This window comes from Salvelinus namaycush, chromosome 29 (genome assembly GCF_016432855.1).
Source record: "Salvelinus namaycush isolate Seneca chromosome 29, SaNama_1.0, whole genome shotgun sequence".
Classification (NCBI taxonomy): domain Eukaryota; kingdom Metazoa; phylum Chordata; class Actinopteri; order Salmoniformes; family Salmonidae; genus Salvelinus; species Salvelinus namaycush.
The window spans coordinates 25,823,667-25,845,514 of record NC_052335.1 but is presented as its reverse complement, the minus strand read 5'-3'; the positions used below and the strand labels follow the sequence as shown (position 1 = coordinate 25,845,514).

The following is a 21,848-nucleotide window of genomic DNA, read 5'->3' as shown; positions in this document are numbered from 1 at the left end:
AGTCGATGAGAAGTCCTCCTTTTCCTGTAGTCCACAATCATCTCCTTTGTCAAGATCACGTTGAGGGAGAGGTTGTTATCCTGGCACCACATGGCCAAGTCTTTGAACTCCTCCATATAGGCTGTCTCATCGTTGTTGGTGATCAGGCCTACCACTGTTGTGTCATCGGCAAACTTAATGATGGTGTTGAAGTCGTGCCTGGCCTCGCAGGCATGAGTGAACAGGGAGTACCGGAGGGGACTGAGCATGCACCCCCGGGGGTGACCCCCGTGTTGAGGATCAGTGTGTCGGATGTGTTGTTACCTACACTTACCACTTGGGGGCGGCCCATCAGAATGTCCAGGATCCAATTGCAGAGGGAGGTGTTTAGTCCCAGGGTCCTTAGCTTAGTGATGAGCTTTGAGGGCACTATGGTGTTGAACGCTGAGCTGTAGTCAATGAACAGTGTTCTCACATAGGTGTTCCTTTTGTCCAGGTGGGAATGGGCAGTGTGGACTGCAATAGAGATTGCATCATCTGTGGATCTGTTGGGGCGGTATGGAAATTGGAGTGGGTCTAGGGTTTCTGGGATAATGGTGTTGATGTGAGCCATGACCAGCCTTTCAAAGCACTTAATGGCTACAGACGTGAGTGCTACGGGTCGGTAGTCATTTAGGCAGGTTACCTTAGTGTTCTTGGGCACAGGTTGAAAATGTCAGTGAAGACACTTGCCAGTTGGTCAGCGCATGCTAGGAGTACACGTCCTGGTAATCTGTCTGGCCCTGCAGCCTTGTGAATGTTGACCTGTTTAAAGGTCTTACTCACATCGGCTACAGAAAGTGTGATCACAGAGTCATCCGGAACAACTAATGCTCTCACGCATGTTTCAGTGTTGATTGCCTCAAAGCGAGCATAGAAGTAATTTAGCTCGTCTGATAGGTTTGTGTCACTGGGCAGCTCGCGACTGTGCTTCCCTTTGTAGTCTGTAGTAGTTTGCAAGCCCTGCCACATCCGACGAGCATCGGAGCCGGTGGAGTACGATTCAATCTTAGTCCTGTATTGAAGCTTTGCTTGTTTGATGGTTCGTTGGAGGTCATAGCGGGATTTCTTATAAGCTTCCGGGTTAGAGTCCCGTTCCTTGAAAGCAGCAGCTCTACCCTTTAGCTCAGTGCGAATGTTGCCTGTAATCAATGGCTTCTGGTTGGGGTATGTACGTACGGTCACTGTGGGGACGACCTCATCGATGCACTTATTGACAAAGCCAGTGACTGATGTGGTGTACTCCTCAATGCCATCGGAAAAATCCCGGAACATATTCCAGTCTGTGCTAGCAAAACAGTCCTGTAGCTTAGCATCTGCTTCATCTGACCACTTTTTTATTGAACAAGTCACTGGAGCTTCCTGCTTTTCTTTTTGCTTGTAAGCAGGAGGATATAATTATGGTCAGAGTCGCCAAATGGAGGGCAAGGGAGAGCTTTGTACGCGACTCTGTGTGTGGAGTAAAGGTGGTGTAAGAGTTTTTTTCCCCTCTGGTTGCACATTTAACATGCTGGTAGAAATGAGGTAAAACAGATTAAAGTTTCCCTGCATTAAAGTCCCCGGCCATTAGGAGCACCACCTCTGGATGAGTGTTTTCCTGTTTGCTTATGGCCATATACAGCTCCCTGAGTGCGGTCTTAGTGTCAGCATCGGTTTGTGGTGGTAAATAGGCAGCTACGAAGAATATACATGAGAACTCTCTTAGTAAATAGTGTGGTCTACAGCTTATCATGAGATACTCTACCTCGGGCGAGCAAAAGCAAGACTTCACTAGATTTCGCGCACCAGCTGTTGTTTACAAATAGACAGACATCGACATCCCGCTAACAAGAGACTGGGCGATCTATGATCTGTCATAAAGGCTTCAGATAGTACTGGTTGGAAGTCGAAACAGGGTTTACCAGGGGAGGTAACCCAGTCATTCATGGTTAACATTTCATACAGGACAAAAACAGGCTTCAGCACAAAGAGATCTGTAATAGTAGCTGGGACTGGGGCTGTTCCCTGCTCCTGCCATGACCAGACAAGACAGATGAACAGTGGTGGGACAAATGTGAAGACTGACAGAACTGCTAGAAACCTTCACTCTCTACTCTGTTATCAGGCATTTAATGTGAACATACAGAGCTAGTTTCCCACTGATCCAGCACGGTGCAGATCTAGTTAATTGCACCATACCCTTCGGCGGAGACATTACAGGGCAGAGGGTGCAGGGCCTTGAATGGGAGGTTAAATAGCTTTTGGAGAATAAAAACACTTGTCCTTGGCCTTTTCAGAAAATTGTAGTACATGAGCAGCATTCTAACAAACACAAATATAGATGTGGCTGCTCAATATGACTAGATTTACTAATATAATCTGATAAAAATCTAGTCGCTATTTGATTTTCTAGAGAAATCTAGTTATCAATCTGCTCATTTATAGAACTAGTAGTAAAAAGGCTTTTTAGATATTATACTTGTGATCTGTGAATAATCAATCAGATTATTGAGTGAACTTTACAGGAATACACTCCCATAGAAACATCGGCCATTTCCACAGATTCTTTTTGTTGATTATTTAGAGTACCATAAATATTCTCACTGATTAAAGGGGTTGATTTTCAAATCAAAGCTTTGATAATTCCACTTTTTCTTTTAATGGTGATAAGAGGCATCTACAAAGCCCTTTGGTACGAAGGCAGTCAAACTACAGTAACTAAAAGCACTACAAGCAATGGAAACTGTAATTAGTAGAACAGTGTAGGAAGCAAATGTACCCATCATCACTTTATGAAAGCGCATTAATACTTCAAAATGAATAATACAGATTTGTTTCAAAGTGAGAAAACAATCGGAGACTAAAATGTCATCGGAAGTTTATCTATCCTGTTGTTTCGATTAGACCTTAGATGAGTCACTAAGTCACGAATTAGGCTCTGCAGATTTTGCTGTGAGGAGGCACAGTCATTAGATCATTTATTTTGGTATTGTCCATATGTAGCTTGTTTTTGGTCACAGGTCCAGGAATGGCTGAAGAATTGCAACATTTGCCTAGAACTAACGCTGCCGATAGCAATACTGGGTGATTTGAAAAGCCATAGTCAATCAATCAATAATATAATTATTATTTTAGCAAAAATGTTTATTTATCATTTACAATCTGTAGAAGCTTTGAGAATAGAAAGGCTCAGTACTTTTGTCAAGCATCACAGCACAGTTGAAAATATATGGCAAATTGAAATCCAAAATGGATGGTGTTAAGAGATAGATGGGAGGGGTTGAATGGAGCTGAAGGGTGGGACAAATAAGATAACCAATGTAAAACATACGGGGTCTGTAAAATGTATATCGGTTCGGAAATTGTGAAATAGCACAGTTACAAATAGAACATTTGAAATAGATGAAGGATTAAAAACAAACAAAATATAACTATTGTAAAATAGATTGTGTCTGTAAAATGTGTATAATATGTATAAACCGAAGGTAGAAGCCTAAGTGTTATTGTTTATTAGTTTACTGCAATTGGTGGAAGGGTGGTAGGGTTTGCGGGGAATAATAAAGGTATATTCTAAAAAAAGTATGTATGTTTATATAGGTATGTGTATGTATATATGTATGCATTGTGTATGGATATATATATATATATATATATTTACCCCAAAAAATATATGGGGGATTGGAAATGCTGACAATTACATTGATGGAAGCAACAATCTTTCCACAATATTAAGCTGATCCAACCCTTAATTTAAAAAAAATTAATAATTTTAAGTCACAAATTAGGAACTTGTAGCATGTCATACCACCACCACCTCAGACTTGGGATGAGCTGGCACAGTGTGTGTTTGTGTGTGTGTTACCTTTCGTGCTGCATGGATGTCGAAGAATGGCTTGTTCCTGACACTGAAGGGCTCCTTGGTCTTGTCGATCTGTCCCGTCTTCATCTTCTCCACCCTAGGGGAGATGATCTCTTTCTCTTTTCACAATAGCCGAATATTGAAATCACACTGGCCTACCCTGAAAAGACAGACAAACAAATTAATAATAATCTTTGAGTGTAAGGCTTGTGTTCCCATAATTTATTTGAGAAGGAACGGATACAAAACCTGACTTACTAATGCAATGTCAATCAAAGTAGGGCTAATATCTCCCCACAGATCAATGGTACAGTGAATACCAATGCATTTGGATATTTTCAAATGAATTCCAATCTTTCTCATCTTCCGCTTGATAGATTGTCTAGCTATGACAAGGAAACGAGCTGCCAATCCAGTGCCATGGCAACTGTGTACAGGTCTGAATAATCATGAACTGATGAACTGAATAGAGAGAGAGAGCGAGAGAAAAGAGGGACAGAGAAAGAGAAAAGACAGCGAGAGAGATAGAGGTGTACAGGTAGAGAGAGAGAGAGAAAGAGATATTGTTGAGTTCTCTTGGGGTAGCTAGACCCAGGGTCATCATATCTCTAAGGCAGCTAGAAGCCACAGGCAATGAGCATCTATTCAATAAACATTTTAGTGAGGTCACCATGCCAACGGGTCTCGTCTAATGTCCTCCACTCCTGTTTTTCACAGTTTCTGAGAAAAGGAGCCGTTAGCTTCAGACGGACCACAGTAACATTTCACGTCTCCCAAACCTCAGGGCTCACAAGGGCCACACTCCAGGGTCGTAGTCATTAGGCACCAAATGATCAGTCCGTTTTCTTCCGTTTGGTGCCTAATGAATACGACCCTGAAAACGGGCAGATGGACTGCACGGCCTGAATTTGCCAAGGAAGGAGCTGGATGTAGCTGAGACAGAAGTAACTTATTAGTAAAACGAACACAGCCTCTTATTGGCTTCATAAAGGCTCTTATCTCAGTTACTGTAATGTCCCCGGGAAGTCAAGTTTACATTCAAATTCCAACGCTTAGTTATACATACAGCAAAGGGAATACAAAACTCTGCAGCAAGAAAATAGCACAGAAAATAATATTCACTAAAGTGAATAAAATAGAATGAGAATAAAGAAATTATGAAGTACTAATAATAAGAGAGCTGCAGAGTGACAATATGGGTTAGGGTTAGCTAATGGGGATCCTAATACAAATTATAATTCCTACAGTAGCCTTCCCTTTCCGATGGCGGTCTTGTCTGCATGGATCTGCTTCATTAAAAACGCCAGCACCATTGACTCATTAGCAGGAGCGGACCACTGGAGGTGCTGACAGGCAGGCTGAGTGTTAACTGCATTACAGACTATGCACCATCTTCATCATCCTAGTCATCCTCATGTTCTTCATCATCATAGACTCAGTATTCTACTTTCTATTGACTTCTCATAGGGCCTTGATGTAGCGTAGCCTACATGCAAAAAGCATTGACACCGATTGTGGGTTTTCTGATCTGGCTGCGGTAACACTCCGGTAAGCAAAATGAAAGACATGACTGGCTGGCTGACTGCTTCAAGTGTAAATTGCGGAGTAGTTGGAAGGGACTCCTATTGGGTTTATAATTGAGTTTTACACAAGCTATGTATTCCTTGTTATAAGCTGGGTGGATCGAGCCCTGAATGCAGATTGTCTGACAGCCGTGGTATATCAGAACGTATACCACGAGTATGACAAAACATTTATTTTTACTGCTGTAATTATGTTGGTAACCAGTTTAAGGCACCTCGGGGATTTGTGGTATATGGCCAATATACCACGACTAAGGGCTGTTCTTATGCATGACGCATGGTGGAGTGCCTTGATACAGCACTTAGCCGTGAAATATTGGCCATATATCAAACCCCTGAGGTGCCTTATTACTATGATAAACTGGTTACCAACATAATTAGAGCAGTAAATTAATTGGATAGTGTATAAATACACCCAGTCACTACAAAGATACAGGTGTCCTTCCTAACTCAGTTGCCGGGGGAGGAAGGAAACCATGAGGCCAATGGTAACTTTAAAACAGTGTTTAACGGCTGTGATAGCAGAAAACTGAGGATGGATCAACAACATTGTAGTTCTCCACAATACTAACCTAATTGACAGAGTAAAAATAAGAAAGCCTGTACATAATACTAATATTCCAAAACATGCATCCATAAGGCACTAAAGTACTGTGGAAAAACAAGTAACTTTTTATAATGAATGCAAAGTGTTATGTTTGGGGCAAATCCAATACATCACTGAGTACCACTCCATATTTTCAAGCATAGTGGTGGTTGCATCATGTTACGTGTATGCTTGTAAATTGTTAAGGACTGGGGAGTTTTTCAGGATAAAAAATTAACGGAATGGAGCTAAGCACTGGCAAAATCCTAGAGGAAAAACTGCTTCAGTCTGCTTTCCACCAGACACTGGGAGAGGAATTCACCTTTCAGCAGGACAATAACCTACAACACAAGGCCACATCTACACTGAAGTTGCTTCCCAAGAAGACAGTCAATGGTTGTCTGGGCCTCCCGAGTGGTGGTCTAAGGCACTGCTTCGCAGTGCAGAGGCGTCAACTACAGACCCGGGTTTGATCCCGGGCTGTATTCCAACCGGCCGTGATTGGGAGTCCCATAGGGCGGTGCACAATTGGCCCAGTGTCGTCTGGGTTAGGGGAGGGTTTGGCCAGGGGGCTTTACTTGGCTCATTGCACTCTAGCGACTCTATGGCGGGCCAGGTGCCTACAGGCTGACTTCGGTCGTCAGGTGAACGGTGTTTCCTCCGACACATTGGTGCGGCTGGCTTCCGGTTTAAACGGGTGGATGTTTCGGAGGACGCAAGACTCGACCTTCGCTACCGAGCCCGTTGGGGAGTTGCAGCGATGAGACAAGAACGAAATTGGGGAGGAAAAAGGTGGTAAAACACACACTATTTTTTTTTGTTGTCTATCAATGATCAACAACCAACTTGTCAGAGCTTGAAGAATTTAAAGAATAATGGGCAAATGTTGTACAATCCAGGTGTGCAAAGCTATTAGTGACTTACCCAGAAAGACTCACAGCTGTAATCGCTGCCAATGGTGATTATAACATGTATTGACTCAGGGGTGTGAATGAATTAGATATTTTTCTATTTAATTTTCAATACATTCGCAAAAAATGTAAACAAAAAATATGATTTCACTTTCTCATTATGGAGAATTGTGTGTAGATGGGTGCGATTAAAAAATATATGTAATCCATTTTGAATTCAGGCTGTAACACAACAAATTGTGGAATAGGTCAAGGGGGCAGCAGGTAGCCTAGCGGTTAAGAGGTTGGGCAAGTAACCGAAAGGTTGCTGGGACGAATGCCCGAGCTGACTAGATGAAAAATCTGTCAACGTGCCCTTGAGCAAGGCACTTAACCCTAATTGCTCCTGTAAGTTGCTCTGTATAAGAGCATCTGCTAAGTGACCAAAAAAAGTATCAATATGTGTATTCTGTACTGTTGTGTAAAGGCCATGCCTCTCCTCAAGAGCTTTGTGTGGTATCAAAGCGCATTACAGGAGGATGAAGGTCTTGCATGTAAAGCAGGGATTCATTGATGGTACTGGGTTGGATTTGGTTCTACACACTATCTTTAATGTGAGTCGAATGTGGTCTAGTTTAGGGTCAGTTCAATACTTTTATGCTGGGAAAACAGGGGCAATTAAGAATATTTATTTTACACTTCTGAGAGCTTTATTGTGTGGTATCAAAAGAGCCTTACGGGCAGATATAAAAAAAAAATGATTTAACTAGGCAAGTCAGTTAAGAACAAATTCTTATTTACAACAATGGCCTACACCAGCCAAACCCGGACGACGCTGGGCCAATTGGGAGTCCTACAGGGTGGCACACAATCACAGCCGGTTGTGATACAGCCTGGATTCGAACCAGGCTGTCTGTAGTGACGCATCTAGCACTGAGATGCAGTGCCTTAGACTGCTGCGCCACTCGGGAGCCCGAGTCTTTAATGTAAAGCAGGGGAATCAAGGAGGACCTTATGGTGGTGTGTTGGGTTAGCGATAGTATGCTTCCTGAGCCGACTGTGCTCTATAGGCTACTTTTGGGTCATTTCAATACTTTTCTGCTTGGAGACTGACCTACCCAAATGAAGAACTGATGGACTGACTGCATTTAGGGCCTCTCGGTGCTAGCAGGAGTCATAGCTGAGGAGATCATCACTGTGTAGGGACGGAGGACCATCAACAACTGAACCTTCTATAAAACAGATCAGGGAATAATACCCCACATATCAAGAGTGCTGCTGTGAGGGCTAATTACAATGCTGTTTGATTCAACTTTAGCGAGAGTGAAGCTCTTCAGAAGCTGTATATTACCTCAGCAGCAGCTTCTGTGATATGGCTCGCCTCCAACTCTTTAATATCCTGTCTGCGTAGCAAATGGCACCCTATTCCCTATGTAGTGCACAACATTTAAACCAGGTCCCATAGGGCTCTTGTCAATAGTGCACTATATTGGAAATAGGGTGCCATCTGGGATGAAGCCACAACCTCTAAAGACGCCTATGCCTGGTAGGCTCAGCAATGTTGGTTAGGCTTTGTGAGGGAAAATACAATTACTGCTATTTTTAATGGATGATGGGAAGAAGGGATTATGTGAACACACAGTGAGACGAACAGCGAGAGTATAGTTCATTTATTTTAAGAAGATTTATCAGCTTTGAGTGAGAATTTAATCCAATGCACAGCAACTCAAAGCAGAGCTTCATGTTCCTGGAGCAACAACTGGTATCAAAGCCAACCAGTTTTACACCATCTGTCAGATGCGTCATCAGGCGGAGAGAACCAGAAAGACGTGACACAGCTATAACAAGTTATTAAAAACAATTATTCTGCGCATGTGCAGTCCTCCCTTCAGACTCTCTGCTCAGGTATAGTTCAGAGTGCAGTATACCTGCTATAAAGAGGTAGCCTAGTGCAAGAAAGACCACCTTTCTCCAACCTTGTTCTTACTTATCCATTTTGTTTTCCCCTCAAAATGGTAAATGCAAAGTGGAACTTTTTGAAAGTTTGAAAAGCGCATAAACCTGACCCAGGCAAAGTAAAAATCTCTATAGGAGTCGATTATCATAATTCATTTCATGGGACTTTATTTGTATAGTCAGAATAGCCAAAAATTATGCAAGGAAGAGACATGCATGACAAATGCACGACATCAATGAATGACAAATGTATGCGAGACAGAAAATAACCCAATTCAATTACCCCCCCCCCCCCAAAAAACAAATATCATCTCAGTATACTGAATTAATTGTTAAAGCTGCATAGAATGAAGCAAGGAAATACGCTTATAATCTCAGGAATGGGTTCATTAATACAGAAATAGTACTATGCAAGCCACAATCCAGAGCATCATATAAGAGCTCTTAGGTGGTAAGTCAACCAAGGATGCAGGAAGGAATCTACAGTACCAGTCAAAAGTTGACACCTTTCTTTATTTTTACCATTTTCTACATTGTAGAATATTAGGGAAGACATCAAAACTATGAAATAACATGTAGTAACCAAAAATATTTGAGTTCTTCAAAGTAGCCCCCCCTTTGCCTTGATGACCGCTTTGCACACTCTTGGCATTCTCTCAACCAGCTTCATGAGGTAGTCACCTGGAATGCATTTTAAATTGACAGGTGTGCGTCGTAAAAAGTTAATTTGTGGAATTTCTTTCCTTCTCAATGCGTTTGAGCCAATCAGTTGTGTTGTGACAAGTTAGGGGTGGTATACAGAAGATAGCCCTACTTGGTAAAAGACCAAGTCCATATTATGGCAAGAACAGCTCAAATAAGCAAAGAGAAACGACAGTCCATCACTACTTAAGACATGAAGGTCAGTCAATCTGGAAATTTTAAAGAACTGTGCAGTCGCAAAAAACCATCACGCGCTATGATGAAACTGGCTCTCATGAGGACCGCCACAGGAAAGGAAGACCCAGAGTTACCTCTGCTGCAGAGGATAAGTTCATTAGAGTTAACAGCCTCAGAAATTGCAGCCCAAATAATTGCTTCATAGAGTTCAAGTAACAGACATCTCAACATCAACTGTTCAGAGGAGACTGTGTGAATCAGGCCTTCATGTTCAAATTGCTGCAAAGAAACCACTACTAGAGGACACCAATAATAAGAAGAGACTTGTTGGTCCAGGAAACATAAGCAATGTACATTAGACCAGTGTAAATCTGTCCTTTGGTCTGATGAGTCCAAATTTTAGATTTTTGGTTCCAACCGCCGTGTCTTTGTGAGACGCGGAGTAGGTGAATGGCTGATCTCTGCATGTGTGGTTCCCACCGTGAAGCAGGGAGGTGGTGTGATGGTGTGGGGGTGCTTTGCTGGTGACGCCGTCTGTGATTTATTTAGAATTGAAGGCACACTTAACCAGCATGGCTACCACAGCATTCTGCAGCGATATGCCATTCATGGGACTTTATTTGTACAGTCAGAAAAGCCAAAAATGATGCAAGGAAGAGACATGCATGATAAATGCATGACAAATGTATGCGAGATGGAAAGTAACCTAATTCAAAAGAAAGGTGTCCATGAGTAGGTGTCCAAACTTTGACTGGTACTGTAGATTCCTTCCTGCATCCTTGGTTGACTTACACCCCCCCCCGCCACACAAACACACAGACAAACATACCCCCCCCCACACAGACAGACATACCCCCCCCCCCCCCAGGAGATGCTGCTGACGTGACGTATGCTGAGTGGTCGAGCCCTGGCGCTATACCCAGGAGCAGATCTCCCATGCCACTTACTGTAGCCACCAGGTGACTGGTGAGGCGGAAGGGACTGGAGGTGACAAGGCTTCACACGCCTGCAGACCAGTTACCTTAGCAGGCACGACAGAGTAATGAGTCCTACCGGATTGCCACGCAACGGCCTCCCTCCAAGCGTTCCCTCAAACACACATGCCTTACACAATGAGAACATCATTTTATTCTGCCACACCTAATGACACAACTGACTGCAATAGGAACATTAGGGGGACATCTGTGTATAATGTCAATTGCAGAAATGACTTGGCCATTGGCTGTTTCATTTCAAGTCAATGCCTCTCCATTACAAAATCCAAAAAGCTGAAACGGTGATGAAATATATTAAATATGGAGATAAAGACACAATGTCACGTTCCTGACCTGTTTTTCCTTTTTCTTGTATTTATTTAGTTGGTCAGGGCGTGAGTTGGGGTGGGTTGTCGATGTGTTATTTTCTATGTTGGGATGTTTGTGTTCGGCCGGGTATGATTCTCAATCAGAGACAGCTGTCAATCGTTGTCCCTGATTGAGAATCATACTTAGGCAGCCTGGGATTCACGTGTGTTTTGTGGGTGTTTGTATCTCGTGTCAGTGTTCGTGCCACACGGGACTGTTTTCGGTTTTGTCACGTTTGTTGTTTTTGTATGTGTAAGTGTTCAGTTTACGTTAATTAAAATATGACCACTTTCCACTCTGCGTGTTGGTCCGATCCATGCTCCTCCTCGTCTGAGGAGGAGAACGACTTTGACAGCCGTTACAGAAACACCCACCAAAACAGGATCAAGCAGAGTGGGAACAGACAGCAGCAGAGACCGAGGACACAGGACACAGGACTCGTGGACTTGGGAGGAGATCCTGGACGGCAAAGGACCCTGGGCTCAGCCAGGGGAATATCGCCGTCCCAAGGCGGAGCTGGAGGCAGCGAAGGCAGAGACGCGCTGGTATGAGGAGGCAGCGCGGCGACGCGGTTGGGAGCCCGAGAGTCAGACCCAAAAATTTCTTGGGGGGGGGGGGGGGGGGGGGGCACACGCGGAGTGTGGCAAAGCCGGGTAGGATACCTGAGCCAACTCCCAGTGCTTACCGTGGAGTGAGAGGGCTTCGTACTGGTCAGACACCGTGTTATGCGGTGAAGCGCACGGTGTCCCCAGTACGCGTGCTTAGTCCAGTGCGGGCTATTCCAACTCGCCGCACTGGTAGGGCTAGGTTGGGCATCGAGCCGGATGTCATGAAGCCGGCCCAACGCATCTGGCCTCCAGTGCGTCTCCTCGGGCCGGCATACATGGCACCAGCCTTACAGATGGTGTCCCCGGTTCGCCAGCATAGCCCAGTGCGGGCTATTCCACCTCGCCGCACTGGCAGGGCTACGGGGACCATTCAACCTGGTAGGGTTGGGGAGGCTCGGTGCTCAAGAGCGCGTGTCCTCCTTCACGGTCCGGTATACCCGGTGCCACCTCCACGTACCAGTCCACCGGTGGCAGCCCCCCGCACCAGGCTGTCTCTCCGGGTTCTCTCTCCAGCTGCTCCCACCTGTCCAGCGCTGTCAGAGCCTTCCTCCTCTCCAGCGCAGCCTGAGTCTGAACTGTCTGCCTGTCCATCGCTGTCAGAGCCTTCCTCCTCTCCAGCGCAGCCAGTGTCTGAGCTGCCTGCCTGCCCAGCGCTGTCTGAACTGTCTGCCTGCCCAGAGCTGTCTGTCTGTCCCGAGCCTTCAGAGCCGTCCGCCAGACAGGAGCCGCTAGAGCCGTCCGCCAGACAGGAGCCGCTAGAGCCGTCCGCCAGACAGGAGCCGCTAGAGCCGTCCGCCAGACAGGATCAGCCAGAGCCTTCCGCCAGACAGGATCAGCCAGAGCCTTCCGCCAGACAGGATCAGCCAGAGCCTTCCGCCAGACAAGATCAGCCAGAGCCGTCCAGCCAGGACCAGCCAGAGCCGTCCAGCCAGGACCAGCCAGAGCCGTCCAGCCAGGACCAGCCAGAGCCGTCCAGCCAGGACCAGCCAGAGCCGTCCAGCCAGGACCAGCCAGAGCCGTCCAGCCAGGACCAGCCAGAGCCGTCCAGCCAGGATCCGCCAGAGCCGTCCAGCCAGGATCCGCCAGAGCCGTCCAGCCAGGATCCGCCAGAGCCGTCCAGCCAGGATCCGTCCAGCCAGGATCCGCCAGAGCCGTCCAGCCAGGATCCGCCAGAGCCGGCCAGCCAGGATCCGCCAGAGCCAGCCAGCCAGGATCCGCCAGCCAGACAGGAGCTGCCCCTCATTCCGGTGTTGCCCCTCATTCCGGTGTTGCCCCTCATTCCGGTGCTGCCCCTTAATCCAGTGGGGTTAATTTGGAGGGTGGCCATTGGGAGGAGGCCAAGGAAGCGGGGTTTGACTATGGTGGGGTGGGGACCACGACCAGCGCCAGAGCCGCCACCGTGGACAGACGCCCACCCAGACCCTCCCCTAGACTTTATGCTGGTGCGCCCGGAGTTTGCACCTTAAGGGGGGGGTTATGTCACGTTCCTGACCTGTTTTTCCTTTTTCTTGTATTTATTTAGTTGGTCAGGGCGTGAGTTGGGGTGGGTTGTCGATGTGTTATTTTCTATGTTGGGATGTTTGTGTTCGGCCGGGTATGATTCTCAATCAGAGACAGCTGTCAATCGTTGTCCCTGATTGAGAATCATACTTAGGCAGCCTGGGATTCACGTGTGTTTTGTGGGTGTTTGTATCTCGTGTCAGTGTTCGTGCCACACGGGACTGTTTTCGGTTTTGTCACGTTTGTTGTTTTTGTATGTGTAAGTGTTCAGTTTACGTTAATTAAAATATGACCACTTTCCACTCTGCGTGTTGGTCCGATCCATGCTCCTCCTCGTCTGAGGAGGAGAACGACTTCGACAGCCGTTACAGTCACTGTAGATTTATCATGACACAGCTCTTGGATTCTCCTGTTGGTGGCTGACAGTGAGTGGTATGGTTTAACTCTGGAGCAGACACTGACAGGACCTTTCCAGGAAAACAAAAAAATGCTCATTTCATAACCCCTGGCAACAGCAGAAAATATAATTTTCTCCCCCTTGTCTCCGGGTGGTGATTGAGGTCAAGCAATGTCATGTTTTCGAGAGGCACCTAGTCAAAGACAAGGGACCAGCATTGTGGCATCGTGTAGGAGGACTGTTGAGGTAATGTACCGTAACATGGTAATGCAGCATGAAGTGATAATCCATATCAAACAAACTGTAACAGTAGCCAATCGACTCTGTTCTACTGCACACAACTCCAACCTAAGCTTGGTAACCTCATCCTTTCCTTTCAAAGAGTACAGCCACATAGGCCCGAATGGATAGATCATTATTACAACCCACTTGTCTTCAAGAACACATTGTCTTCTACAATAATGATCTGACCAAGGAGCAATGATTCTGGCAACAAAGCAGACAAGTGATTAGCGAATAGTGGCGATTGATTGTGTCTTGACAAAATAAGTGGTGACTGTCTCAGTGTGGAGCCTGGTGCCTAGGCTGGGCAGTCTGACTGGGATGATAGAGCAGGCCAATAATGGGCTGGGTACTGGGGATCAATTCTGCAGCGCTTAATGACGGCTCGGGGAGCTACACAGCGCTGCTAACCTCTGTACCGCCATCTCCACTCTAGCCCCCACCACTGCCTTCACCAAGACCCTCTACTTCCCTCCCTGTGTGATCCACTGATCGATGGCGGCAGGAGGCGACACACTCCACATAATGGCCACAATCCATCCTCCTGGAATCCATCCTCCTGGAATCCATCCTTTCTATTATTAGACAGAACAGGGACTGGCACACTGGCTGGCAGACTTTCATGCAAGCGCATTCATCTCTGAGCCTGCCTGGTAAAGGCCTAGCTAGCCTAGCATTGAGATTGGCATCAGCACCGGCTATGAGTTCATTAGACATCAGTAGGAATATTATCTGTTAATAGCCTATATGCCATTTCCCCCTGAAATAAACCGCAGCAATCTCACAGCTCAGTGAAAATGTGTGATGTGGATGAAGCCAGGGAATACATAATCAATGTGCGTCCCGAGTATTACCCTATTCCTTACTGGGACCATAGGGCTCTGGTCAAAGGTAGTGTACTATGTTGAGAATAGGGTGCCATTTGGGATTCAGCTTTAGTCTTCTATACCAAATATTCTCTGTACATTGATGTCAGTGGGAATGATCGCCCAGGTAACTAATTAGCAGTAAATTGATAATAATTAGTTTCAGTTGAGAAGAAAACCATCAAGCTCAATGCTCCTTAGCTGAGGGTCTTCAGTAGTTGGTATATACAACAGAACTTGTGAAATAGAAAAACAAACATGCGATTTGTGGAAGCAGTTAAACATTAAGAACATGTAAAAACAGGATTGTGGTCCAGGGAGGCTACTCTGAAATGGCTGTGATAGAGATGTACTTTTAAATGTTTTTGCAAAAACATGTTTAGCGATTTCAGATTGGCTGCTGTGACGTTAGCACGTGTATCCTGGACAGTGTCCTGGATCTTTATGGTCAGGTTTTACTGAGTCCTGCTGGCTGGCTGACCAGAGAGTGGAGGGGTCTGGGAAGCAAGCAGATTGAGCTCTGCTCCTCCCAGGCAGCATTCATCCGTCTGACACAGACTGGCTGCCACCATGGACAGAGGCAGGGCTAACAATGTAGATAGAGATATTAACTATTAAACACAGGGGTCAGCGGGGCTGCTGATGGGGCTTTAGTGTGCCAATGGACCTGGTGTACTGGCTGACCTTGGGCGTACTGACTAAGGCCTGGTATGTCTGGCACCTCGTCAGGGAATGACAGGGGCAACACATCAGAGGCTACACATTTTCAGCTGATCAGGCATAGCAGGCATGGCACTACTCACGTTGAATTTAATGATGTCATAGATCAGGTAGTGCGGGACGGGCTGGCCGTTCACCTTGTCGATAAACATCTACTGTGGAAACAAGAGACAGAAAGGTGTCCAGAGGGGGTGGTGAGGACATTTTAGATAGACAGAGAGATATAGACAGACAGAAAGTCACAGAGAGAGCGACAGACAGAAAGCGACAGACAGACCAGAGCAAGGTGTTGAAGGGAAAACTTTCCCACTCAGACAATGAGAGGAGCATCCTGGAAAGTGCCGGTCCAACAGCGGGGGGTAACTAAGCACTCTCAAAGGGGCCGGCTGCGTCTCCTGAGGAGTGCGTACGTCAGCCTGCGGCACATACCAGGAAGTACCGGGGAGAGGAACGGCAAATGGCAGACAACAGCAGAAACAGATTTAAACATCCATTATTCAACAGCGTGGAGTTAAGAATCAGGTACATCAGAGCTGGGGAGAGGCCCAACTGACACATGACACATGACATGACTAAGTTTACAGTGACGTCATGCAACTAGGTGGTGCAGGGAGAGAAAGAGAGAGTATGAATTATACAGTACGCACAACCATTCTGACACATTTCCATAGGAACATTAAGGGAAATACTGCTTTACTGTTATTATGACATTTCACTCTAGTTTGTCCTTTTAAGGGATTTTACTCATCAACCATTTACTCAAATGTGAGTGTATAATCGCAGGTAAATATAAGACAACACTTACTCAAATGATGACACTACAGCGGTGAACTACAGGGTAATCAGCTAGCTTTTATTCTCACTGACATTGGACAAGTTGTTGTGAATTGCTCAGGGGGACATGAAGACAGTTCTGTAGACATGAGTTGACATACAACACATTGAGACACGAAGCCTATCCCCTTCTTTTACGCTGCTGCTACTCTGTTTATCATATATGCATAGTCACTTGAACTCTACCTACATATACATATTATCTCAACTAACCTGTGCCCCCGCTGTTATTTTTCTGCTGCGCTTTAATTATTTGTTATTATTATTTAAATGTATCTATTATTTACCTAACACCTATTTTTCTTAAAACTGCATTGTTAGTTAACCTCGTTGACGCTAGGGGTCAGATTTTTTTTCTTTTTTAAAAACAAATAACGTTCCCAAGGTAAACGGACTATTTCTCAGGTCCAGATCGTAGAATATGCATATAATTTACAGATTAGGATAGAAAACACTCAAAATATTGTCTGTGAGTATAGTTTAACTGATTCTGCAGGCGAAAACCTGAGAAAATCTAACCCGGAAGTGATTTATTTTCTTTTTTTAAATCTGTGTTTCCTGGCCCGTCTTTCTTCCATTTAAAGGGGTATCAACCAGATTCCTTTTCCAATGGCTTCCTCAGGCAGTGACCAGGCTTTAGACAGTTTCAGGCTTTTATTTTGAAAAATGAGCGAGATTTTTCAAAACTAGTCAGGTGTCCTCTGTTAATTCCTGCGCGCGAGAGGGTAGCTCTCCATTTTCTTTTTCTCTCTTATTGAATAGGTTACGGTCCGGTTGAAATATTATCGATTATGTTTGTTAACCTCTTTGGGCTGCAGGGGCAGTATTGAGTAGTCTGGATAAAAGGTGCCCATTTCAAACGGCCTCGTACTCAATTCTTGCTCGTACAATATGCATATTATTATTACTATTGGATAGAAAACTCTCTAGTTTCTAAAACCGTTTGAATTATATCTGTGAGTAAAACAGAACTCATTTTGCAGCAAACTTCCTGACAGGAAGTGGAAAATCTGAAATCGATGCTCTGTTCTAGGCCCTGCCTATAAATGTCCTTGATATTTATTAGAATACATGCACTTCATACGTCTTCCACTAGATGTCGACAGGCAGTGAGAGAAGAAATTGAGTGTATAACTTGATCTGGGGTCGAATAAAAGCTCTTTGTATGACGTGTCACCAGTTTCCTGTTTTCTGGAGAGCGCGTGAAGGGACCTGGTTTTGCCTTCTGATAAGCTGTCGTTATAGACGACTAATATCTCCGGCTTTGATTTTATTTGATACATGTGACAATATCATCGTAATGTATGTTTTTTCAATATAGTTTTTTTTAGATTATTGAAATTTTTTCAATGCTAATTGACTGGAGAAGAGGACATTCTAAATCCAAACAACAATTGTTCTGGACAAAGGACCCCTTGTACAACATTCTGATGGAAGATCAGCAAAAGTAGGACCCATTTTATGATGCTATTTAATATATCTGTCGAACATGTTGTACTAGTAGTTTGCGCCCAGATTTTGGGCACCTTCTCGCTATAACTAAGCTGGATGTCGTAATGAAGTTATTTTTAGAATTCTAACACGGCGATTGCATTAAGAACTAGTGTATCTATCATTTCCTATACAACATGTATTTTTTAGTTATGTTTATGAATAGTTATTTGGTCAGAATATGTGAGTGCCAGAAAAATATCCGGACGTTGTGGGAAAAAGATGCTACGTTAGCACAATGTATAACCACTGATTTCAGCTCTAAATATGCACATTTTCGAACAAAACATAAGTGTATGTATAACCTGATGTTATAGGACTGTCATCTGATGAAGCTTATCAAGGTTAGTCAAAAATTATATATCTTTTGCTGGTTTGTTACGATCGCTAACTTTTGCTGCTTGTAAATGGCTTGTGTTTCTGGCTATTGTGGCAAGCTAATATAATGCTATATTGTGTTTTCGCTGTAAAACACTTAAGAAATCGGAAATATTGGCTGGAATCACAAGATGCCTGTCTTTCATTTGCTATACACCATGTATTTTTCTGAAATGTTTTATGATGAGTATTTAGGTATTTGACGTTGGTGTCTGTAATTACTCTGGCTGCTTCGGTCCTATTTGTGACGGTAGCTGTGATGGTAGCTGCAATGTAAAACTGATTTATACCTCAAATATGCACGTTTTTCGAACAAAACATAGATTTATTGTATAACATGTTATAAGACTGTCATCTGATGAAGTTGTTTCTTGGTTAGTTTGGTTGGTTCTTGGTTAGTTAGGTTGGCTTTGTGCATGCTACCTGTGCTGTGAAAAATGTCTGTCCTTTTTTGTATTTGGTGGTGAGCTAACATAAATATATGTGGTGTTTTCGCTGTAAAACATTTTAAAAATCGGACATGTTGGCTGGATTCACAAGATGTTTATCTTTCAAATGCTGTATTGGACTTGTTAATGTGTGAAAGTTAAATATTTCAAAAAAATATATTTTTAATTTCGCGCCCTGCACTTGAGCTGGCTGTTGTCATAAGTGTACCGACCTCGGGCTTGCAGCCAGAAGAAGTTAAAAACAACCTGAGGATTGATTATAAAAAACATTTGACATGTTTCTACGACCATTACGGATACTTTTTGGAATTTTCGTCGAACGGAACGAGGCTTTGGTTTTCTGAACATAACGCGCAACCCAAATGGCGTTTTTTTGTTATAAAAGTAATATTTATCGAACAAAAATAACATTTATTGTGTAACTGGGAGTCTCGTGAGTGCAAACATCCAAAGATGATCAAAGGTAAGCGATAAATTTTATTGATTTTCGTGACCATGCTAATTTGGGGCTAGCTGTTCTAGCATTGATTGATACACTCACAAAAGCTTGGATATCTTTTTGCTGTAAAGCATATTTTCAAAATCTGACATGATAGGTGGATTAACAACAAGCTAAGCTATGTTTTGGTATATTTCACTTGTGATTGCATGATTATAAATATTTTTAGTAATATTTTGCACCCTGCAATTCAGCGGTTGTTTAGGAAAATTATCCCGTAAAAGGGATCCGTAGCGCAGAGAAGTTAATCACTGTAAGGTTGTATTCGGCGCATGAGACAGATACAATTTGATTTGATGATTGCAAAGTTAAAGCAACTCTATGAACAAAGACTACTTTTAACAAAAAAAATTTTTTTACTCAAACCTTGGGCCGTAGTTTACCCAGGCCTGGACTGTCACATCTGCAGTGTCCGCTGCTTCAAAAGCCTCCTAATGTGTTCCCTGGACAAAGACACAAAACCCACCAGCTCAATCAGTAACACTGAATTACTAAGAGGAAAAATGCACCTGCTTAGCATAAGACTGCTCAGAGCAGAATAATCTGAAGAAAAGAGATTGATGGCTAAGCAAACTCACCTCCCACATAACTGGGCTGCTGTACAGAATGCAGGGCTGTGTACACAGGCATGAAGCATAAAGACAGCTAGCTTCTTCTCTCCTCGGATCCCATTAGGGAGGGTGATAAGTGACGGGTGTCTTGTGCACCTGCTGTTTGGGGAGCGCTGGGACCTGTGTGAGGTGACCTAGGCGGCGTCTAAAATGGCACCCTATTCCCTATATAGTGCACTATTTTTGACCAGGGTTCATAGTAAAGAGCACTATATAGGGAACAGGGTGCCATTTCAGATGCCACCTAGGTCACCTCACCCAGGTCCCAGCACAAGAGAGAGATGGGACAGAAATCCCAGGAAAGTATAAAGACAGGGTGGGAATCCCTCGAATTTCATTGCGGCCATGCACATTGATGCCCCCTTGTGTGGCCGGAATGCCCCTTAAAAAAATCCATGCCTTTTTCGGCCAAAGTGGCCTTTGTGCCCTTGGACCTTTTACTCACATGGCTCTCTCAGATATATCAATTCTTATTAACCAATGCCCATCATGTGATCGGGTTTTTCCTCACAAGAATCGTAGCTCCGAAGAAGGCTACAAGAAAAGACAGACACGTCGGGGATGCAACGGCGCGTGTCCTTCTTATCAAAATCTGAGGCACATATTGATGATGTTAGAACTGTCCCCATTTACTTTTCGTCAGGAAACAAGATGAGTAACGAACATTTTGGTTAATAGTAGAGGTCGACCGATTAATCGGAATGGCCGATTAATTAGGGCCGATTTCAAGCTTTCATAACAATCGGAAATCGTTATTTTTGCACACCGTTTTTTTTTTTTTTTACACCTTTATTTAATCTTTAACTAGGCTAGTCAGTTAAGAACACATTCTTATTTTCAATGACGGCCTAGGAACGGTGGGTTATAACTGCCTTGTTCAGGGGCAGAACGACAGATTTTTACCTTGTCAGCTCGGGGGATTCAATCTTGCAACCTTACAGTTAACTAGTTCAACGCTCTAACCACCTGATTACATTGCACTCCACGAGGAGCCTGCCTGTTACGCGAATGCAGTAGAAGCCAAGGTAAGTTGCTAGCTAGCATTAAACTTATCTTATTAAAAACAATCAATCAATCATAATCACTAGTTAACTACACATGGTTGATGATATTACTAGTTTATCTAGCGTGTCCTGCGTTGCATATAATCGATGCGGTGCGTATCGTTGCTCCAATGTGTACCTAACCATAAACATCAATGCCTTTCTTAAAATCAATACACAGAAGTATATATTTTTTAACCTGCATATTTAGCTAAAAGAAATCCAGGTTAGCAGGCAATATTAACCAGGTGAAATTGTGTCACTTCTCTTGCGTTCATTGCACACAGAGTCAGTGTATTTGCAACTGTTAGGGCCTCCTAATTTGCCAGAATTTTACGTAATTATGACATAACATTGAAGGTTGTGCAATGTAACAGGAATATTTAGACTTATGGATGCCACCCGTTAGATAAAATATGGAACGGTTCCGTATTTCACTGAAAGAATAAACGTCTTGTTTTCGAGATGATAGTTTCCGGATTCGACCATATTAATGACCTAAGGCTCGTATTTCTGTGTGTTATGTTATAACTAAGTCTATGATTTGATAGAGCAGTCTGAGCGGTGGTATGCAGCAGCAGGCTCGTAAGCATTCATTCAAACAGCACTTTCCTGCGTTTTGCCAGAAGCTCTTCGCTGTGCTTCAAGCCTATCAACTTCCGAGATTAGGCTGGTGTAACCGATGTGAAATGGCTAGCTAGTTAGCGGGGTGTGCGCTAATAAGGTTTCAAACGTCACTCGCTCTGAGACTTGGAGTAGTTATTCCCCTTTAGTTATTCCCCTTGCTCTGCATGGGTAACGCTGCTTTGAGGGTGGCTGTTGTCGTTGTGTTCCTGGTTCGAGCCCAGGTAGGAGCGAGGAGAGGGATGGAAGCTATACTGTTACACTGGCAATACTAAAGTGCCTATAAGAACATCCAATAGTCAAAGGTTAATGAAATACAAATGGTAGAGAGAGAAATATTCCTATAATAACTACAACCTAAAACTTCTTACCTGGGAATATTGAAGACTCATGTTCATATGAAAGCTGGTGGTTCCTTTTTTCTCATGTTCTGAGCAAGGAACTTAAATGTTA

At 44.1% G+C, this 21,848-nt stretch overlaps 1 long non-coding RNA gene across 1 annotated transcript in view; it reads right to left on the bottom strand.

Moving 5' to 3' along the window:
* Positions 1-19,868, bottom strand: part of LOC120023890 — a 98,492-nt gene extending 78,624 nt beyond the window's left edge. Inside the window, exons 1-4 of the long non-coding RNA XR_005472793.1 lie at positions 19,696-19,868; positions 19,484-19,560; positions 15,550-15,621; positions 3,860-4,016 (exon numbers count right to left, since the gene is read on the bottom strand). This is a non-coding gene — a long non-coding RNA (uncharacterized LOC120023890). The remainder of the gene's footprint in view (positions 1-3,859; positions 4,017-15,549; positions 15,622-19,483; positions 19,561-19,695) is intronic.
* Between the last annotated feature and the right edge of the window lie 1,980 nt (positions 19,869-21,848).